This window comes from Bos javanicus, chromosome 16 (genome assembly GCF_032452875.1).
Source record: "Bos javanicus breed banteng chromosome 16, ARS-OSU_banteng_1.0, whole genome shotgun sequence".
In the NCBI taxonomy this organism is placed as follows: domain Eukaryota; kingdom Metazoa; phylum Chordata; class Mammalia; order Artiodactyla; family Bovidae; genus Bos; species Bos javanicus.
In genome coordinates, this window is record NC_083883.1 from 8,214,894 (window position 1) to 8,234,375 (window position 19,482).

Consider the following 19,482-nt stretch of genomic DNA (forward strand, 5'->3'; position numbering starts at 1 on the left):
AATTGTGGGAGTGAGTCTGGTAAGATCTTTACAACCTTGAGATATTCTTTTGATTTATTGTAATAACCAGTTAAAAAGCATACAACTTCCTTGCTTAGACTAGCGAGGGGGGCACTCTCCATCCCCCTCCTGATATCTGTGTCAGATGCTCTCTCTGTCCCTTTTTATACAAATAAAACTCTTTTATACAAAAGCTCTTTAGTGATCAAGCCTGGTCCCTGGTCCCAAAGCTAAATCTTCTTCTTCAGAGATTAAGATTTGATGTCATTCCCAATAAGCTATCAAAACCAACACAGCAGAATTGAATCCAGGGCATTAGAACTTCCAAATCCACACTTTCAATCACTAAGTTCTTCTTTAATGTGTGATTTCACACACCAGACAAAACAATGACTCTCTTTAAATTTGCAGACTTTTTTCTTTTTAGTAACTTGTATTTGTTACAGAAACATTATAAGAATTTAAACCACTGGGTTAATCTTGAAATCATAATAGTTCAAAGGTCTTTTCCAGCAAAAAACAAAACAAAACAAAACAAAAACAAAGCAGTGCACAGGTAGGAAAAAAACGCCATTCAGCGATTGCTCTGTATAAAGAAAGGGTGGACCTGGCTCTGGTCTGGTCTTTATGGAGACACAGGGCTTCTCTCCACTTGTTCCTTCATGTCATTAGAAGAATATAATTAAGAAGACCTGTAAACAGAGCTTTATTTTCTTCTTTTTAGTTTTTGTTAGGTAGGTAGAATAGGGAAAAGGAGTCCAAAATGGTGGTGGCTAAAAGACAAGGAAGGTCAAAGGAAGGTCCAAGGACCAGAATGAAGACTTCAGGCAGAACAAACAGCACTCCTTTGCATAGGGCAGGCCCAGGTGGAGGAAAAAAACATATAAAAGGAGGAGCCAAAGCACTTTCTCAAGGACTCTCTCTCCCGCGTACATGTGCTCTTCTCTCTCTCTCTCTCTCTTTCTCTCCTGCTATCTTCTAAATAAAATAGAGCTGTAACACTGATTTGCTTAAGAACTGTAGCACGGTTTGTCCAAGATCTGAGAGCTGTGATGCGCTGAGGGCTTTAATGTTCGTTGCTCCAAATCTTTGTTGTGACGAGACATAGAACCGAGGAACATACACTTGCGTGACAGTTTTTATTTAATTTTTTTTGGCTATACTGTGTGGTTTTTTGGATCTTAGCTTCCTGACCAGGGATCAAGCCCTAACTCCCTGCAGTGGAAGCGCAGAGTCCTAACAACTGGACCATTGGGGAAGTCCCCAGAGCTCTTCCTTCAATATTCATGGAGCCTCCATAATCGGATGTAAAGCTTCTGATTCACGTCCTCTGGAAAGATAAATCTCCAAGTCCTTACAATGAGAACATGTTGAGCGAAGTGGAGGCCTTTGGTGGCATCTGTGTTTAAACACAATGGTCTGAATGTTTACATAGGAGAGGCTGGCACTGATGTTATAGTTGAGGTTGTGAGCCCTGGGTGCAACCAGTCTGTCACTATATTATTCTTTAGAAACTATAGTGATCTGAATGAGCTCCAACTTCGATCTCAGAGCAGCTTCCAGAAACAATCACTGGAGATCACTGGACCTGTGTGGCCAGTTTTCATTATTTGTAGGGGTAGGTTTATATGCATCCTTGACTTTTTAGCATTTTATTATTCTCGTTTTTTTTTTTTTTTAAAGAAAGTCATGCAATGTTTGCAATCAGATTTGCAAACATAAAAACATAAAAGTTTATGTACAGCTTTATAAAAATACTGAGAAGAGTCAAAGTAACTGCATGTATAAATTTAAAACCAAAACATGAGAACTTAACTACTTTCAAAACTATTTATAGTAAAATGATAAAATCATCAATTTTAATGTTCTTACTTCTTTGTTTCAATAATTTTTAAGTAAAGCATAAAAGGACAGAAAAATAGATGATTTCTCTCTCATCTAAATATTAATCTTTCTAATTGAAGGTTAAGTAGAATTTGGGTAGAAGTGATCATCTAAATCACTTTAACACTCTTCATAAAATCCCTTTGACTTGTAAACACAATGCTTGGGATGATGGTTCGCTGAAGAATAATATGAATGAAAACAACTGTGTTACCTTCTGGATAAGCAACTATCTGTTACATTAATTCCATCTGCAGAAATATTTTGAGCCCTGACTATCTGTTGGTACAGTTCTAGGTATCATGTATACAGCACTGAGCCAAAAACTAAGTCTTTGACTTTGTAGAGCTTAAATGTATTTATTTGGGGGCAGGGGAAAAAGCAACATTAGTTAACATCAAATGATGATGAGTATCCAAAAAAAAAAAAAGATGTGTAAGGAGAAACAAAAGTGGAAATTGTTGCTGCTTAGGTAAGCTGGTGAGGGAGGGGCTCTCTCAAAAGGTGACCCATGTGAACAGGCACCTGAAGAAAGAGAGGATGCAAACAGCAATGCCCCAGGGCAGAAGTGTGTTCTATGCTTGAAGGCAGAACAAGAAGGTCATTGGATTTTTCTGGAGCAATGTTGGATGTTATTAGAGGAAATTAGATCAGAGAATCAGTCCAGGCCAGAGCTTGCACTGTCATGTCTAAAATTGATTTTTACTTTGGCTTTTACTCCGTATTAGATTGGAAAGTCATTGAAGAACTTTGAGCAACAGAGAAACATCTACATTTAGCAAACAAAAAAACACACAATGCTCAGTTACATTTGAACTTGAGATAAACAATAAATAAATGTGACATAAAAGACGTCCCAAATATTGATGGACATACTTATCATAAAACATTATTCATTATCTGAAATTTGAAGAACAGAATATCCTGTATTTCAGAAGCATTTTTGCACTTGTTGTTTGGTCTCTAGGTTGTTTCCAACCCTTTTGTGATCTCATGGACTGTAGGCTCCTCTGACCATGGGATTTCCCAGGCACGAATACTACAGCGGGTTGCCATTTCCTTCCTCCTCCTGACCCAGAGATCAAACCCACATCTTACGCACGGGCAGGTGGGTTCTTTACCACTGAGCCAGGGAAGCCCATGTTATCTCACTGCTGTGTGATAAATATGTTGATAGGAAAGAAGTAGAAGCTGCTAGAGTCTACTTAAATAGATTCAAATATATTCACTCATTCTTCTTTAATCTGAAGCATATCTAAAAACTGTAACTCGGTGAGATGTGCAGGCTTATGGAAAAATACATGAATTTGTCTTATTTTAATATATTTCTATCTTTTCAATTTTCTTTGGTAGCAATAAATTATCTTTAAATAGATACAATAAAATATACTTTAATATAATGTCTGTCATTATAAACATAAAATAATTATATTATACAAAATAGATATTAATTTTAAAAAGCATAAATTGGAACAAACAAGATTTGAAAAATATAACAAATTATTTTGAAGTAATAAACAAAATTAGGTCAGTAACTAGATTATACATGATTTTTTAAGCATATATGGTACATTTAGAAGCACTGTAAGCATTGCATTTTCAAATATATTAGACCTGAAAGCAAATCACAAAACCTTTCAGAAGTGAAATCAAGATATTTTAAAAATACAGTGCAATTATATTACAAACCAATTGCAAGCCAAAAATAAAATGCCCTTCACCTCATATTTTTAGATATTAAATACACAAGAATATTAGGAAAACATTCTAATTGATAACAAAATGATGCTTATCAAACCCTATCTGAAAAAGTAAAGCAGAAATTTAAAAGAATTTGTAATTTTAAATGTATAAGTTAGAAATCTGCCCTCAGTGCAGGAGACCAGAGTTCCATCTCTGAATTGGGAAGCTCCCTTGGAGAAGAGAATGGCTATCCACACCAGTATTCTTGCCTGGAGAATTCCATGGACAGAGGAGCATGGAGGGCTACAGTCTATGGGGTTGCAAAGAGTTGGACACCACTGAGTGACAGATCAGTCTTATGGACTCTGTGGGAGAGGGAGAGGGTGGGGACATTTGGGAGAATAGCATTGAAACATGTATAATATCATGTATGAAACGACTTTCCAGTCCAGGTTCGATGCACGGTACTGGATGCTTGGGGCTGGTGCACTGGGACGACCCAGAGGGAGGGTAGGGGAGGGAGGAGGGAGGAGGGTTCAGAATGGGGAATGCGGGTATACCTGTGGCGGATTCATTTTGATATTTGGCAAAACTAATACAATATTGTAAAGTTTAAAAATAAAATAAAATTAAAAAAAATAAAGTATCAGCTGAAAAAGTTGCAAAGTGAAAAGCAACCTGGGTCTAAGAGGTAGACAGAAAAAAAAAAATCTTAGACAGGGATAATTAAATAGAAAGTGTATATGCAGCAAAGTTCAACAAAGCTCTGAAAAATCAACAAAATAATGGCTTTTTGAGAGAGGGGAAAAAAAGAGAAAAAATATATATATATTTCAGTCATGACAGAGTGGATGACTATAGCTGGAGAGAAGACATTAAACAGATAATAAAATGATATTATGAACAATCTAAGAACAATAGATTTGAAACAGATGTGGAGAGTAACTTACTAAACTGTCCATGAAAAAAGTTAAATAAGTATTCTGGGCTTAAAGAAATGGAATATCATCCTTTTTTTTCCCCACAAATAAAACTCAAGGTCATGATGTCTTACCTTGTATTCTTCCAAATTAATAAGGAAGACATTTTTCAATCTTACAGAAGCTCTTCTTGAGAATTGATGAAGAAAACCCTACTCATTTCATGAGGCTGGAAGACCTTCACACCAAAATTTGACAAGGATGGTATGAGAAAGCAAGTGGCCATCCGATTTCATATAGGAATATAGATGTAATAGATTTTGCAAAAAAAAAAAAGAGTACACACTAAATTCAGAAATACTTAAATATATAAATACATCCTGAACCAATTTGATCTCAGTGAATGTAGGTTTTATTAACATTAAAGATCAGCAAATGTAAATCAATATCTTAACCAATTAAAGAGTAAAACAATGGGTTAATGGAAGTAAAAGTAGAAATTATATTTGCAAAACTTCAGCATCCATTTGTCATAAAAAGAATAACAACCTCATGATCTTTCAGCAAAGCAGGTATAGAAGAGAACTTCTTTAACTACAAAGTTTCTCTAAAAACAAAGCAGTGATGAAAAGGCCTACTGCAAACCACTATACTTTTTCTTTAAAAAGGGAAACAATAAAGAAGAAAAAAATCTTCTAAAATCTCTTAAACCTACCTACTTGCCTACCAGCATCTCAATCTTAGGCCACTATTATAGCTTGCTTTTCTTGTATAGAGATGCTCTTATCAGGTATACATATTCTCAGTCTTGCCTACCAGGATATGGCTTGAGAAATTCTTCTTACTATTTGACAAAAAACTTTTTTCCCCTGAATCACTGCCATCAGCTTAAACACTTTATCATTAAAAAAAATGTCTAATAATGCCTATACATCCAATTTGCTTTTTAATACACTCAACCCCTTCAGCCCCAGTAGACATAATGGCTTACTGTCATTACTATTCTCTGGATTCATCAACTTTTCAGTTTTCTGTTTGTTTTATTATACTATTTTTACACTTTTGTAAATACTAATTGAAGTCTCTTAAAACATCTGATGTTGGATTCTGTTTCTATTAATAACTGGAATGCTCAATAATACAATGACTAATCTTTAAGATTAGAATTATTTCAATTTTGTTGAGTACAATAAATGGTATTTATTACAAGCTATAACTTTGTTATTCAGCTGACTGACTAAGCCATTTGAAAATGCATATTAAGTGTGATAAGCTAGCCTGGGCAAAGCAATGATTCTTTCTATATATATTGAAAGCTGACTAAACATTTTTACCTTGATTTTGGCAAGTTTGTGTGTATGTGCTCAGTAGTGTCCAACTCTTTGTGACCCCATGGACTGTGGCCTGCCACACTCCTCTGTCCATGAGATTTTCCAGGCAAAAATACTGGAATAGGTTGCCATTTCCTCCTCCAGGGGAACTTTCCAACCCAGACTGAGCCCAAGTTTGCTACATTGGCAGGCAAATTTTTTATGACTGTGCCACGTGGGAAGCCCAGGTGGAGTCTCTCTATTCTGACACAGAAATTCCAGAGGGTTTTCACACCACTAATAATAAAGCCAAACTCTATGCTGTGTGCTGACCTGAAAGGACACACATGGTCTGTTCCTTACACTGTATTTGGCATCATTTCCTGTCATCCTTCCCTTTTTCTCTCTAGTTTGGCAACACTGGCCTCTTAACTGATCCTTTGCTGACCACTCTACCTTCAGAGGCACCTTAAATATCACAACTTCTGCCTAGACTGCTCTTTTCCTAAATAGCTTCAGGATTTGCTCTTTTACATTTTTAAACTTCCTAAATTCCAATCCCCATTGGCTTACTTTTTTTTTCCTCATAGGGATGTTAAGTACTGAAATATTCTATACTGTCTTATGATTTGCTCACATTACAATACCTCTGTGGGACTATCCCTATAAGAATAGGTTCTCTGACCACTTTAAGGACCCATTCAACAGTGCCTATGACACTTTCCGACATACAGCAGCAACTCAATAATACTAGTTGAGTCGATGAATGAGTGGTTAGCAATGATGGTAAGATGAACCCAACAAAAATTAAAACATTTCTTCATAAAAAATTCTAGAAAAGATGTTATTAGGTTGGTCAAAAAGTTCATTTGGGTTTTTCTGTAACATCTTATGGAGAAACCCAAATGAGCCTTTGGCCAACCCAATATTTTGCCATCTAAGCCTTCTTTTCTTATGGGCCCCACTTAGTTTTGCTACAAACTATAAAACTCAAAGGAAGGAAATCCTTTCAGAAGGATAGGTATCATGAGATGTGCTTTATTGTACAGGTTGCATGAGAAGATGAAGAAAAAAGAACCAACAGAAAGAGGAATAAACTTGAAAGAGTAAGACATCTCAGAGGAGAGACCAAGAGCTTGCTAGTCTCAGTTTAAATCTATTTATACTTCCTTCACTTATCCCATTAACATCCTTACTGCAGTGTACTAATTATGTCCTTGAATCATGATTAAGATTTTCTTCCTCCTCAAAATCATGGGCAGGAGTGAAGTGGGCCTGAGCCTCTCTGATAACAACAGTTTTGAATCTCCGGTAGTAAATTAAAATTTGCTTTTCTTTTTTTTTGGAGGTGGAAAAAAGGGGATTGTATTTTATTACTTTATCTATTTTCTATTGGAGTATAGTTGCTTTAAAAGTTGTGTTAGTTTTTGTTGTACAACAAAGTGAATCAGTTGTATGTATACATCCCCTCCCTCTTTGACCTCCCACCCACCCCACCCCACCCCACCACACCCCTCCAGGTCATCACAGAGCACTGAGCTGAGCTTCCTGTGCTGTACAGCAGCTTCCCACTAGCTATCTGTTTTACACAAGGTAATGTATATACCTCAATCCCAGTCTCCCAAATCCTCCCCCTTCTGCCCTCTGTGGAGAAGGCAATGGCGACCCACTCCAGTACTCTTGCCTGGAAAATCCCATGGATGGAGGAGCCTGGTAGGCTGCAGTCCATGGGGTGGTGAAGAGTCGGACACGACTGAGCGACTTCACTTTCACTTTTCACTTTCATGCATTGGAGAAGGAAATGGCAACCCACTCCAGTGTTCTTGCCTGGAGAATCCCAGGGATGGGAGAGCCTGGTGGGCTGCAGTCTATGGGGTTGCACAGAGTCAGACACCACTGAAATGAATTAGCAGCAGCAGCAGCTGCCCTCTGTGTCCACATGTATCCATTCTCTACCTCTAGGCCTCTATTCCTGCCCTGCAAATAGGTTCATCTGTAGCATTTCTCTAGATTCTCTGTCTATATATATGCTTAATATAATAGTATTTTTTTTCTCTTTCTGACTTACTTCACTCTATATGACAGTCTCTTTGTCCAAAGGTAATTTCCCACCTCCAGGAATTCAGATTCCGAGAGTCAAAATGTAGCTGATTACTGCGTATTTGTTAAAAAAAAAAAAAAAAGGTGATGTTTAGGCGTAGGGTTGGCCATCCCAAAATGTGCTTCAGTGGCATACTGATTACTTTAAAGTTACTTAAGAAAAGGCCAATGCAAGAGGGACACCTTGACTTTCATTTCTCTTTGGTTTTTTTTTTTAAATATAAATTTATTTTAATTGGAGGCTAATTACTTTACAGTATTGTAGTGGTTTTGTCATGCATTGACATGAATCCGCCACAGGTATACATTTGTTCCCCATCCTGAACCTCCCTCCCACCTCCCTCCCCATCCCATCCTTCTGGGTCATCCCAGTGCACCAGCCCTGAGCACCATGTATCATGCATCAAACATGGACTAGAGATTTGTTTCACATATGATAATATACATGTTTCAATGCCATTCTCCCAAATCACCCTACCCTCACCCTCTCCTACAGAGTCCAAAAGACTGTTCTATACATCTGTATCTTTTTTGTTGTCTCGCATACAGGGTTATCATTACCATCTTTCTAAATTCCATATATATGTGTTAGTATACTATATTGGTGTTTTTTCTTTCTGGCTTACTTTACTCTGTATAATAGGCTCCAGTTTCATCCACCTCATTAGAACTGAATCTCTTATGTGAAAAGTGTACTTTCCGTGTCTGGAAGTAAGAGGACATCCTTGTCATGAAAGACAGGAAATTCAGGGCCACGAAGTCCATAAAGACAAACCAGGTGACTTGAATTTACTACTCCAGCCCCAAACTCCATTTAGATTCTTCATTAATTAAACACCCAACATGTAAGTTTCTTTGTCCTTTTAACTCTTAGAAATTCATTGTTTCTTTGTCTACAAGTGTATAAGCTATTCCGACCACTTCTTAGGCCCTCATTCTATGAGACTTCTGTGGACACAAGTGAAATGTGTTTCTTTTTCTCCTGTTAATCTGTCTTGTGTCAGTTTAATTTCTTATCCAACCACCAGAACTCAAGGGGGTCAAGGGTGAAATGTCTTACTCTCAACAGTGGCTCAGATGATATCAATATTTACCTTCAATATGATTTAAAAAGCAATATGATCATTCATCTAAATAATACAAATAATTGGCTGCTATGATGCCAAAAAGAAAATGGAAAGTCATTCTGAGTCAAAATAGGGAAAAATAATATATGTGTTCTATTAAGGAACTGATGTGATAACCAGAAGTTTTCTTCATCTGCTAGCCATCTTTGATGCATAAATATTTACTTAAATGAACATAAGGTTAAAAGCTTATGCAACCTCTCTAATAATATTTTTAAGTCTGCAGGTGAAAACAAATGTTTAGAAAAAGGTAAAGGTCAACCAAATTTTATTGTAATATCTAAATTACAATTAATATGTAAATTATACTTAATTCCTATAGCAACAGGAATCTTTTTGAAACTCTGAACACTCATGTATTTCTCCTAATTTATGGAAAATGCTTAGAAGAAAAAATGCAGGAGATGTTGTGACCAGAATTCTTCCATTGCATGTTATTATCATGAAACCTCACCCTATAAGTATGAAATATGATATTGCAGAGCACACCAATCTGTCAAATCTTGTTTTCTTGCTCACTGAAATGGTAACTCCATGGAAAATAGATTCTTTGCTTGGGAAAAGTGACTAGCAATAACTTCATAATACTCATTTATTCTTTTCTTAAACATTTTTTCAGCAAATCTGATGTAATAGAGAATATGCTAAACTCTGAGAATACACAGAAAAGTAGACAGACTTGGCTCAAGGATACTGTATATGTAAATTTCTCTCAATGTGAACTTCAAAGAATGTGACTCATTTTTCTTCCACAGATGCCATTTCAATTGTGAAATCTTTATACCTAATATTAGATATTATCCTTTTTAACATTAATACTTAAAAATCCACTAATGTAAATTTCACTGTCACTAGAAAGTTGCTTTTAATGGCCTCTTTGACAGTTAAACCTGAAGATAGTTTCTGACCCTTATACTTGATCTACTTTATGGATACTCTCACATTATATGATTACATAATTATATGATTATATAACAATAAGATAAATATTTGAAACATATACTACATCTTGAAAAGTATAAAAATATCTAATATAGTAATTGCTAATTTCAATATAGTATTTTCAAAGCTGGTATAAGAATATAGTTATATAGTTATACAAATGCTTTAAACTGAAAAACTGCAAACTTTTTTACTGACTGAGAAATTTAAAATTATTTTCCATAGGGTAAAGCAATTATTATTAGCTAAAACCAATAAATACAAACTCTTCTATTTAATACTTTTGGAGGACATGAAAAATACATTTAAAATTTTTCAAAATATCTTACCCAAAACTTCTTTTAGGCAATACTTTTAACTTCCCAGGTCAGATGCTTCTTCTGTCAGTTACTGTGCATTAATTTTGTATTCTGCAACTTTACTGAATTCATTGATGAGCTCTGGTGGCATCTTTAGGATTTTTTATGTATAGAATCATGTCAACCTGCAAACAGTGACAGTTTTACTTCTTCTTTTCCAATTTGGATACCTTTCATTTCTTTTTCTTCTATGATTTCCATGGCTAGAACTTCCATAATTATGTGGAATAAGAATGGTGACAGTGAGCTTCCTTCACCTGGTCCTGATCTTAGAGCAAGTGCTTTCTGCTTTTCACCACTGAGTGGGATATTTGCTGTGAGTTTGATGTATTTATTATGTTGAGGTATTTTCCCTGTATCCCCACTTTCTGGAGAGTTATTATCATAAATCAGTGTTGAATTTTATCAAAAGCTTTTTCTTAATCTTTTTATATGAGCATATAGTTTTTATTCTCAGCATATAGTTTTTGTTCTCAGTTTGTTAATGTGGTAGATCACATTGATTTTCCAATATTAAAGAATCTTTGCATCCCTGAAATAAGTTCCACTTGATCACAGTGTATGTCTCAATGTATTGGTGGATTTGGTTTGTTGTATTTTGTTGAGTATTTCTGCATCTCTGCCTATCAGTTATGTTGGCCTGTAATTTTCTTTTTTTTTGTGGTATTTTTGTATGGATTTAGTATCAGGGTGATGGTGGTCTCATAGAATGAGTTTGGTAGTGTTCCTTCTTTTGCAATATTTGGAAGTGTTTCAAAAGGATAAGTGTTAACTCTTCTCTAAATGCTTGATAGAATTCAACTGATGATTTTGATTTTGGGGGGAAATGTTTTATTTTTTTATGGTTTTATTTTTTATTATTATTATTAACTTTACAATATTGTATTGGTTTTACCATACATCAACATGCATCTGCCATGGGTGTACATGTGTTCCCCATCCTGAACCCCCTTCCTACCTTCCTCCCCATATCATCCTTCTGGGTCATCCCAGTGCACCAGCCCCAAGCATCCTGTATCCTGCATCGAACCTGGACTGGCGATTCGTTTCTTATATGATATTATACATGTTTTAATGCCATTCTCCCAAATCATCCCCCCTCCATCTCCCACAGAGTTCAAAAGACTGTTCTATACATCTGTGTCTCATTTGCTGTCTCTCATACAGGGTTGTCATTACCATCTTTCTAAATTCCATGCATATGTGTTACTATATTGTATTGGTGTTTTTCTTTCTGGCTTACTTCACTCTGTGTACTAGGCCCCAGTTTCATCCACCTCCTTAGAACTGATTCAAATGTATTCTTTTTAATGGCTGAGTAAGACTCCATTGTGTATATGTACCATGGCTTTCTTATCCATTCATTTGCTCATGGACATCTAGGTTGCTTCCATGTCCTGGCTATTATAAACAGTGCTGTGATAAACATTGGGGTACACGTCTCTCTTTCAGTTCTGGTTTCCTCGGTGTGTATGCCCAGCAGTGGGATTTCTGGGTCATAAGGCAGTTCTATTTCCAGTTTTTTAAGGAATCTCCACACTGTTCTTCATAGTGGCTGTACTAGTTTGCATTCCCACCAACAGTATAAGAGGGTTCGCTTTTCTCCACATCCTCTCCAGCATTTATTGCTTGTAGATTTTTGGATCACAGCTATTCTGACTGGCGTGAAATCGTACCTCATTGTGGTTTTGATTTGCATTTCTCTGATAATGAGTGATGTGGAGCATCTTTTCATGTGTTTGTTAGCCATCTGTGTGTCTTCTTTGAAGAAATGTCATTTTAAATACTTGAGATAGTCAAACCAGCATATGTAAGTACTGTCAAATCCATTTGAGGGAAGAAAGGAGGATATGAATTTGCTGCCTCATTTTGTCTTTCCATGGGGTGCTCAAAATGAAGCCTGTGAACTAAATGTTAGATTTCCTTTTTTTGGCCTTGCTGTTACTTTAGTTCAGGCTTGTGTTTTCTCTTGTCTACAGTCACTTCCTAGTTTAACTTCCTTTGCTTTCCATGCTTACTCTGCCACTAGATTTTCTCCTATATTGCATCCTAGGTAAACTGCCTCTAAACTCTTTAGGTCCCAGAGAAGTCTTCTCAACATTGCTACGCATCACCTCAACCTTGTCTATCATTACCTTGACCACTCAGTCAAACACTACAAACACTGGTATCAGTTTCCACTCTTCTCTAAAGGCTATGTCTCTTCATATTTCAATATCATGGCAGATATTTTTCCTCTGCAAGAGAAAATTCCTCCAAAACTGGAAAGACATGAGAGTGGTTGAGTCATTTTATCAAAATGGTAATACTTACCTAGTCTGAATAGTCTAGGATTCAAAATATTGGCTGTATATTTTTTTAATGTGTATTATTCTGTTAGAAATATTTCTCTTCACCAAAGTACCTGAATTAGTATTTTAACTCAGAGAAAAACTTCAAATGCATGAACTATGATGGTGGTAGTTTAGTCACTAGGTTATGCCCAAATCTTGAGACCCCATGGACTGTAGCCTGCTAGGTTCATCTGTCCATGGGATTTCCCAGGCAAGAATACTGGAGTGGGTTGCCATTTCCTTCTCCAAGGGATCTTCCCAACCGAGGGATCGAATTGGTGTCTCCTGCATTGCAGGCAGATTCTTTCGCACTGAGCCACCAGGGTAACTCATGAACTGTACAAAAATCAATTAAATATATATAATCTACTGAACAGTTAATTTAATATGATGACTCATTTATACTCACCACAGTTATACCATTAACAAAAATCTACTGTTAACATACACATCTAAAATTAACATGGTTTTGAAGCTCCTCTAGTTACTTTTCACTAATGAGTGTTTTGGAAATCAATACCAACTGAGACCTAGGTTCAATCCCTGGGTTGGGAAGATCCCCTGGAGAAACTGGCTACCCACTCCAGTATTCTTGCTTGGCAGGACACAGTCCATGGGGTCTCAAAGGGTTGGACATGACTGAGCGACTAACACTAGTGCTTATCTGACTTTTTAACCATCTTTTTCCACCTCATGTATGTAATTCACTTTGAACACTACTTTCCCACTCTATGTCACTGTTGTGAACACTCTGCAACCTCTGATGTCCCTCAGATGTCACATGTATGGTTACTCCATCCTGGTCTTCCAGCTCATGGGACATGCATCTGGTGTTTTTCTCCTCCTGCACCAGGAATCATTTGGGAGTCAGTCCCACTAATCTGTGAACAATCAAGAGCACTGTGCTAGTCATGGAGACTGCTGTATTGGATGACTACAACTTGATGTAAAGCAAAAGAAATACATTCCCTCACAGTGCTGGGTGTAGGATGTCCAAATTCGGCACAATCACTTGGAAATTCAGTGTCAGCAGGGTGATGTTCCCTCAGCAAGCTCTGGGGGAGAATGTGCTTCCTCTTCCAGCTTCTAGGGGGCTTGCAGCTTCTGTGACTTACATTCGTCTCACCCAGGCCTGCCTCCATGGACACATGGTCTTCCTGTGTCTTTTCCTTTTCTATGTTCACATCCCTCTACTTCTTTCTTATAAGAACACATGTGACTGCATTTAGGGCAATGTACCATCCAGCATAATGTACCATCTCAAAATCCTTACAAATCATCCCATCTTTTTGTCATATAAGGTGATATTCATAGGTCGTGGAAATTAGGTTCTGATATCCTGGATATTCCTTAGCATCCTGTAAACATGGGCCCCATTCAGATCTTTCTCACTTTGGTAAGTGCTAGACAAATAGTTCGGAGAAGGCAATGGCAACCCACTCCAGTACTCTTGCCTGGAAAGTCCCATGGACAGAGGAGCCTGGTGGGCTGCAGTCCATGGGGTCGCTAAGAGTCAGACACGACTGAAGTGATTTAGCAGCAGCAGCAGCAGCAGCAGCAGCAGCAGCAGACTAATAGTTCTATTATGTGGTTAGCTCACAACCTCCCTATTTAAGCTGAATTGATTAGGCCTGCCCTTCAATGCAAAGCATCACTCGGTCAGCATCAATTTATGTTTAAAATTAAACACTTCAAGTAGTGGAAGAGTTTAGGGATTAAATAAAGCATTATTAAGGTAGTGATGTTAAATTTTTCTTCACTATGCCCTTATCACTTTATTGACTATGTTAAAGCTTCTGACTGTGTGGATCACAACAAACTGAAAAGCTCTTAAAGAGATGGAAATACCAGACCACCTTACCTGCCTCCTGAGAAATCTGTATGAAGCTCAAGATGCAATGATTCAAACCAGATGTGGAATAATGGACTAGTTCCAAATTGGGAAAGGAGTACACCAAGGCTGTATATCATTACCCTGTTTATTTAACTTCCAAGCAGAGTACATCATGTGAAATGCCAGGCTGAATGAAGAACAAGCTGGAATCTAGATTTCTGGGAAGAATATTACTAACCTCAGATATGAAGATGACACTACCCCTATGGCAGAAAACAAAGAGGAACTAAAGAGCCTCTTGATGAAACTGAAAGAGCAGAGTGACAAAGCTGGTTTAAAACTCAACATTCAGAAAACTAAGATCATGGCATCCAGTCCCATTACTGCATGGCAAATAGATGGGGAAACAGTGAAAACAGTGTCTGACTTTATTTTGGGGGGCTCCAAAATCACTGCAGATGGTGATAGCAGCCATGAAATCAAAAGACACTGATGTATAGAACAGTCTTTTGGAATCTGTGGTAGAGGGAGAGGGTGGGATGATTTGGGAGAATGGCATTGAAACATGTATAATATCATATATGAAATGAATCACCAGTCCAGGCTCAATGCATGATATAGGATGCTTGGGGCTGGTGCACTGAGATTATGCAGAGGGATGGTATGGGGAGGGAAGAGGGAGGGGGGTTCAGGATAGGGAACACGTGTATACCTGTGGCTGATTCATGTTCATGTATGGCAAAACCAATACAATATTGTAAAGTAATTAACCTCCAATTAAAATAAATAAATTTATATTAAAAAAAAAAGACACTTACTCCTTGGAAGGAAAGTTATGACCAACCTAGGCAGCATATTAAAGAGCAGATACATTACTTCGTCAACAAAGGTCTGTCTCATCAAGGCTATGGTTTTTCCAGTGGTCATGTATGGATGTGAGAGTTGGACTATAAAGAAAGGTGAGCACTGAAGAACTGATGCTTTTGAACAGTGGTGTTGGAGAAGACTCTTGAGAGTCCCTTGGACTGCAAGGAGATCCAACCAGTCTATCCTAAAGGAAATCAGTCCTGAATATTCAGTGGAAAGACTGATGCTGAAGCTGAAATTTCAATACTTTGGCCACCTGATGCTAAGCACTGACTCATTGGAAAAAACTCTGATGCTGGGAAAGATTGAAAGCAGGAGAAGGGATGACACAGGATGAGATGGTTGGATGGCATCACCAACGAAATGCACAGGAGTTAGAGCAAGCTCTGGGAGTTGGTGTGGTTGGATGGCATCACCAACTCAATGGACATGAGTTAGAGCAAGCTCTGGGAGTTGGTGATGGACAGTGAAACCTGGCATGCTGTAGTCGATGGGTCACAGAGTCAGACATGGCTGAGCGACTGAATGCCCTTAGGGGATACATATTGCTATTTCCATGTAAAGTAGGAATAAAGAGATTAAGAATGCTTAAGTTTTTGCTAATATCTCCAAGATCAGGTTTAGGCTCAAAACTACATTTTTTTAAGTCAAAAGCTATTGTTTTTCAGTGAAGTCATACTCCCTTAAAAATAAATATTTTTACTAAGGATAAAAACAAATACCTCACATGATGACTTAAATAACAGCATAAATGACAATATGAAGTTTTTCCTTGATCATTAAAATATCTGACCTGATGTATGATGAAAACGCTATTTGTTTATTTTTGCTTTTATTTCCAATATTCTGGGAGGTGGGTCATAGAGGATCCTGCTGTGATGTATGTCAGAGAGTGTTTTGCCTATGTTCTCCTCTAGGAGTTTTATAGTTTCTGGCCTTACGTTTAGATCTTTAATCCATTTTGAGTTTATATTTGTGTATGGTGTTAGAAAGTGTTCTAGTTTCATTCTTTTACAAGTGGTTGACCAGATTTCCCAGCACCACTTGTTAAAGAGATTGTCTTTAATCCATTGTATATTCTTGCCTCCTTTGTCAAAGATAAGGTGTCCATATGTGTGTGGATTTATCTCTGGGCTTTCTATTTTGTTCCATTGATCTATATTTCTGTCTTTGTGCCAGTACCATACTGTCTTGATAACTGTGGCTTTGTAGTAGAGCCTGAAGTCAGGCAGGTTGATTCCTCCAGTTCCATTCTTCTTTCTCAAGATAGCTTTGGCTATTCGAGGTTTTTTGTATTTCCATACAAATTGTGAAATTATTTGTTCTAGCTCTGTGAAAAATACCGTTGGTAGCTTGATAGGGATTGCATTGAATCTATAAATTGCTTTGGGTAGTATACTCATTTTCACTCTATTGATTCTTCCAATCCATGAACATGGTATATTTCTCCATCTATTAGTGTCAACGAGTTGCCAGTCCAGGTTCGATGCACGATACTGGATGCTTGGGGCTAGTGTACTGGGACGACCCAGAGGGATGGTATGGGGAAGGAGGAGGGAGGAGGGTTCAGGATGCGGAACACATGTATACCTGTGGCGGACTCATTTTGATATTTGGCAAAACTAATACAATTTGTAAAGTTTAAAAATAAAATAAAATTAAAAAAAAAAGAAAACGCTAGCAGTTTCTTTGCCTTCCATTTGTTAATGAGAAATGTCAAATTTATCATTAGTGATAAATTTATTTAAATATCAAATGTCAAATTTGATAAATATAAAATTAATCATTTGATAATGATAAATTCTATGCAGTGACGATCTAGCATAAAACAGTATAAGCTCTCTGGTTTGTCTTCTGGGTGCTCCATTTAACTGAATGTTTAAGAAAACAGCTTTGTTTATTCCTTTATTTATTACAGCTTACATGTTGCAAAACATTGTGATCTATACAATCCTACTGCCAACAAAAAACGAATAATTACCTAGGACTGGGGTTCTAAATAAGACCCATACCAACAAACAGATGTCAGCAGGATGTTGGCTTCAGTTTTTTTGCCTGCAGGAAATCATTAAAAGATAAGTAGAAAATCAAGTCTGCTCCCCTGGTAGCAGAATGTCCACCCTTGGAGGCAGAGAGGCTTATTTTAGTGCAGAAGCAATAGCTCCCACATTACATGGTAATCACTCTTATATTTATAGACTGTGTAAATCAATCCTGGATAGGCAATAAAATAATCTTTTCTGTATTTACTTTAGGATATTTAAGAAAAGGAGTTCTGAACAATTCAAACCTTTTTAAAACAATCCTACACTTTAGTAAATTTCATGGTTCAGTCTTCCACAATCATGTTGTGGTCTACCTGTGTGCCCTTAATGACTTTCCACTATCTGGAAAGCAGCACTGTATTCCAGCTGTGCAAGAAGGAAATCTGTATTCAAAAATGGTCGATGCGCTGACAGAAAGGCTGACTGAAAGCAGGTGTTTTTCTCTTTCTGACTTTCTTCACTCTGTGTGACAGTCTCTAGGTCTGTCTACAGATAATTTGTTAATGGCAAGTGTGTGGCATCATAACTTTAGAAATCATTGATTCCCTACTCATTTTTGTATGTGGAAATCTTACATAATTCTTGATCTTGTCTGAAGCAAAATAGTTTTTCTGTATTGTCTTATGCTATTTGCTGATACACGAAAATCTCTCCATACTCATTACCCTGTACTCTTAATGGTTCATTGCCATTACTTAGAATATATGTTAATAAAATAAAGGTCTCTTATGAAGAATATCTGAAATTTAGCTTTTATTTAATATGAGGGAAAAAATTAAGCCACCTTCTTTAAGCCATTTAGACCTTTGCAAACTTGTGAGTCATGAAAAACAACTTGTAGACTCATTAGGGGGCTAAGATGGAAGAAAAGACCCTATGGATTGTGTGATACTATGTATTGTAGCCCCTGTCAGGCTCCTCTGTCCATGGAATTTTCCAGGAAAGAAAACTGGAGTGAGTTGACATGCCCTCCTCCAGGGAATGTTCCCCACCCAGGGATCAAACCTGTGTCTCCTGCGTTGGCAGGCAAATTCTTTACCACTGAGCCACCTGGGAAGCCTAGGGGAAAAAAAAAAAAAAGATAGTATAAATGATCTTACTTGCAAAGCAGAAACAGAGACACAGACATAGACAAGGGACATATGGATGCCAAGGGGGAAAAGTTGGGATGGACTGGGAGATTGGGAATGAAATATATATACTATTATGTATAAAATAGCTCACTAGTGAGAACCTACTGTATAGCACAGGGAACTGTATGCAGTGTTCTTTGGTGACCTACATGGGAAGGAAATCCAAAAAAGAGGGGATATATGTATATGTAGAGCTGATTCAATTTGCTGCACAGTAGAAACCAACACATCATTGTAAAGCAATGATGCACCAGTAAAAGTTAATTTTTAGAATCTAGTTATGCGTTCCCAATTTTTGTTCATAGGTAATGAGTGAATTAATCCTCTAAAGCTGTGAAATGTCAGGTTTATTTTAATATACTGAGCTACACAAAAGTTTAAAAATAAAAATGTAGGAATAAAATGTCTTATTTTTGTTATTTAATGTATGCCACTTAGTGCTCAGTCTAAATTGCAATATCACTTGCCAATCATGTTGGTAATACATATTGAAAATCATATGGGTAAACAATATGTACAATACAAGAATGTATACAGACCCACTTCCTCCTCCAGAGATATTCCCCACCCAGGGCTCGAACCTGTGTCTTCTGTGTCTCCTACATTGGCAGGCCAGTTCTTTATCACTGAGCTACCTGGGAAACCCCATGTAGACTGTACTTTCCTTTTTAAACAGAGGAGTAAGTTTAAAGGCATTACTTTGTTAACATATGAATGTTTATTCTCTTAGCTGTTAAACACACTGCCTTTTTAGATGTTAGAAAAGAGAAAGTTTAGGTAAAAGCCTACATAAATTTAGGTGGTTTCCTACTTTAAGTTTTGTGGAAAAACAGGTGGGAAGTCCTAGCCAAGTATGCAACACAGTAAAAGCACTGTAGCATGAATCCCAAATTCAAATTTAGTTTCAATGACTTCAATATTTATGTCACTAAAAGCAAGCAGAAC

At 37.1% G+C, this 19,482-nt stretch overlaps 1 protein-coding gene across 1 annotated transcript in view; it reads right to left on the reverse strand.

Annotated features, from left to right (window-relative positions):
* LOC133227550 (fibrous sheath CABYR-binding protein-like) overlaps positions 1-19,482 on the reverse strand; it is a 513,720-nt gene that overhangs the window by 463,073 nt on the left and 31,165 nt on the right. The gene's annotated exons all lie outside the window — the stretch shown is intronic.